The 4,027-nt window shown below is 51.2% G+C and overlaps 1 pseudogene; it reads left to right on the top strand.

Moving 5' to 3' along the window:
* The first annotated feature begins 2,663 nt into the window (after positions 1–2,663).
* Positions 2,664–2,827, top strand: LOC132207829 (U2 spliceosomal RNA; annotated as a pseudogene).
* The last annotated feature ends 1,200 nt before the right edge of the window (positions 2,828–4,027 follow it).

Below are 4,027 nucleotides of genomic sequence, written 5' to 3' on the forward strand. Positions count from 1 at the left end.
CAGTCAATGGGGGTCGATGTCACGGAGGACGTCCGCAAGGTGAGGGGCCAGCAAGCCTCCCCCTTTGCCACGGAGGCCTCCAGGATAATCTTCCGGTCCAGGGTCCACACAGTGGAGCAGGACAAGATGTGCTCGGGTTTCTTCTTTCAGGAGGTGCACAAAGAGCTCTGTGCTCAGCCGGCTGAAGGAGAACGACATCTCGGTGACGTCGTCTCAGCCTGACATTTTGAGGATTAGCAGATCCTTCTATGCCAGACTGTATGATGCGAAGCCCGCGGCCAGCATGACCTCCGAGTTGCTCCTGTCGTCTATCACGGAGGTCTTAGGCGGCGGCACGAGGGAGTGGCTGGACCGGCAGATATCCCTGGACGAGCTGACTACAGCCCTCATGTCCTTTGAGAGGAATAAGACTCCTGGGAGCGACGGCTTACCGGTCGAGCTGTATTCCGCTCTGTGGGACCTGGTCGGCCAGAACCTGCTGGAGGTGTACGATCGTGCGCTTCAGAGAGGGGAAATGTGCAAGTCCATGAGGAAGGGCATCATCACCGTCATTTACAAGAGGAAGGGAGAGAGGGAAGAAATTACGCATTGGCGTCCCATTTCACTATTGAACATGGACTACAAAATCCTGGCTAAGGTCATAGCCAACCGGGTCAGGACTGTCTGGGAGTTGCTGAATCACCCTGACAAAAACTGTGCTGTGCCGGGCAGGAAGATCGCTGAGAGTTTCGCGTTCATCAGTATGATCGCCTACGTGCAGGACAGGCGGGTGGACACCTGCCTCGTCAGCCTGGACCAGGAGAAGGCCTTCAACAGGGTCTCTCCAAATTGGGGTTCGGGGAGGGCATCAGCAATTGGATCTGGCTGCTCTACACCAACATCGTTAGCACAGTCTCGATCAATGGGTGGGAATCGGACAGTTCTCCCGTCAGATCTGGAGTCAAGCAGGGGTGCCCGCTCTCTCCTGCCTTGTTCGTGTGCTGTGTGGAGCCCTTTGCCGCATCCATCAGGAAGGACGTGAGCCTGAAGGGCGTGACTATCCCAGGCAGCGGAGGCCTTCAGGTCAAGACCTCCTGTACATGGAACATGTCGCCGTCTTCTGCACCGATCGTCAGTCGGTGAGTGTGCGTAGACGTCGGTGAGCAGACATCTGCGGCCCAAGCCAATAGGGGTAAGAACGAGGACATATTCTTCGGGAACTGGGACAACCGCTCCTTCATCCCCTTCACCGTCAGCACAGACTACCTGAAGGTGCTGGGTGTTTGGTTTGTTGGAGCTGGGACATGCACTCAGAATTGGGAGGAGCATATCACCAAACTGAAGCAGAAGCTGGGCACGTGGACGTTCTGGTCCCTCTCCATCACGGGTAAGAACCTGGTTGTCAGGTGCGAGGGGCTTTCGGTACTGTTGTATGTGGCGCAGCCCTGGCGTATTTCCTGGACCTGCGCCGCTGTGGTCACCCGGGCCATCTTCCACTTCATTTGGGGGTGGAGGATGGACCGGGTCCACAGGGACACCATGTACAAAGACCTGTAAAATGGGGAGAAAGTATGTACCGAACTCCAGCCTCGCCCTGACGGCTACCTTTGTGTGCGGCTGCATCAAGCTGTGCGTAGATCCTCAGTACGCAAACACCAAGTGTCACTACTGACTGAGGTTCTGCCTGTCCCCTGTGTTGTGAAGGATGGGCCTGGCCTCATTACCGCAGAACGCTCCGAGTAGTTGGACCGTCCTGTACCATCTGTCGTTTGTGGAGAAATTTTTGAAAGGAAACACCTTCGACCACAAGGCCATCTGGCAGTGGTCAGCACGTAGTATCCTCGAGACGCTTTGGGAAAAAGAGAGGGTGGATCGCGTCCTGTTGTATCCCTGCGCAGACTGCCAAAGTTATTTGGCAGAATGCCTCATCGCCAGAACTTTCAAACGAGCACAAAGACATTGCTTGGCTGGTAGTGACAGGGGCTCTGCCAGTGAGATCCTTCATGCACGCCCCGAATCTCTGTGCCACTGCACGCTGCCCTCGAGGCGGCTGCATGAGCGGGAACGAGACTGTCTATCACCTCCTTCTGGACAGTGCCTATGCACAGGAGGTCTGGAGGGGGATGCAGTGGTCTTTGTCGAGGTTCATCCCGAGTAGATTCGTGACGCGGGACTCCATGCTCTATGGGCTGTTTCCCGGGATGCACACCGAGACCAACATCAACTGTGCCTGGAGGACCATCAATGCGGTGAAAGACGCTCTTTGACCTGCCCGCAACTTGCTGGTCTGTCAGCTGAAAGAACTGACCCCGACCGAATGTTACAGACTGGCGCACTCCAAGGTCCAGGACTATGTGCTGAGTGACGCGCTAAAGCTTGGGGCAGCCGCCGCCAAGGCATGGTGGGGAAAGACCACCGTATGAAACCCCTCATCCAGAATAGAAAAAAAGGGCCCTATCTGGTAACTGGGTCCAGCTGGCGCCTTCCCCAACTGGTCAGGGGGCCAACAGGGACTGTGCGGGGTGAAGACTGCCGGTGTATTTTCTTTGCTTTGATTTTTTTCTTCGATGTTTTGTTTTTTTTTTCCCTTTAGTTGGTGTACGTATGCCCTGGGTAACCCAGAGCAGCTTGCATGACTGGGTAGGTGTATGAATGTGTTTTTTTATACATCTTATGAATAAAGTATATTTTTTCAAATTAAAAAAAATGTTCTTATCAGCTTTTAATATCTGATATGTTCTTTACTTAAGGACCCTATATTAAACCGATTTTTAAGAACAGCAGCTTGCTCTGTCCTCTCCATGCATCATCCTGGTATTGCAGTGTTCCTAGGAATGGTGCAGTCTCGTTAAACCAATTTTAAAAACAGCCTTATCAAAAACTGAAGAAGGGTGTCTAGGCCTGAGGCATCGGACTTCCTGCTCCTTTGCTGTTTGGCCTGCTGTGTTCATCCAGCTCTGGACCTTGTAATCTCCAGCAGATCAGCACTCTGGAACCATAACAGCCCTTAGCCCAACAAGTCCACATCAAACCTCAGAGTATCCCAGCCAGACCTACACCCCACCTAATCAAACTCTCCCTTAACACAACAGGCAATTTAACATGGCTAATCTACCTAGCCTGCACATCTTTGGACTGTGAGAGCACTCTGAGGAAACCCACACAGACACAGAGAGAATGTGCAAACTCCACACAGGCAGTCACCAAAGGCTGGAATCAAACACGTGTCCTGGTGCTGTGAGGCCGCAGTGCTAAATACTGAGCCACCATGCCGCCAAAGTGCTTTCTCTCAGCACTCTCACCCAACTTTCTCCAAATATGCTTTTTCCAAGGTAACCGTTAATCTCTCCTTTTCTGCATGCTCAGCACTTGTTCTAATGTTCGTGCCTCATCTGTGGTGCATGTCGCATCTTCCCACCAACACCATCCCTGAATATTCACACATGGCAACAGAAGTAAAAGAAAATTGCCTGCCAATACTACCTCATTACAAATAGCATTTCAGAAAAAAAAAACAAAAGATGAAGCGATCGAAGTATTCACTAGTTTTGACTTTGATGGTGACGACTTGGGATGTATTGAACTAGAGATTTTGGAAACACTGTGAGCTAGGAAAAGATATGGCATATACACTGCACGTTTTTCATTTGAGTGCAACAGCAACCAATCAAATATGTGCTTTATTTTTCTCAAGTCAAGGCCTGTGAGTTTAATCAGATTACCAATTCACGAACATGGGATACAACTGCAAATGACCAAGCCAATTCTCACATTAGCCAGACCAGGAGATAGAACATAGAACATAGAACATAGAACAGTACAGCACAGAACAGGCCCTTCAGCCCACAATGTTGTGCCGACCATTGATCCTCATGTATGCACCCTCAAATTTCTGTGACCATATGCATGTCCAGCAGTCTCTTAAATGACCCCAATGACCTTGCTTCCACAACTGCTGCTGGCAACGCATTCCATGCTCTCACAACTCTCTGCGTAAAGAACCTGCCTCTGACATCCCCTCTATACTTTCCACCAACCAGCTTAAAAC

The sequence above is a fragment of the Stegostoma tigrinum genome, unplaced genomic scaffold (genome assembly GCF_030684315.1).
Source record: "Stegostoma tigrinum isolate sSteTig4 unplaced genomic scaffold, sSteTig4.hap1 scaffold_171, whole genome shotgun sequence".
NCBI classification, from domain to species: Eukaryota; Metazoa; Chordata; class Chondrichthyes; order Orectolobiformes; family Stegostomatidae; genus Stegostoma; species Stegostoma tigrinum.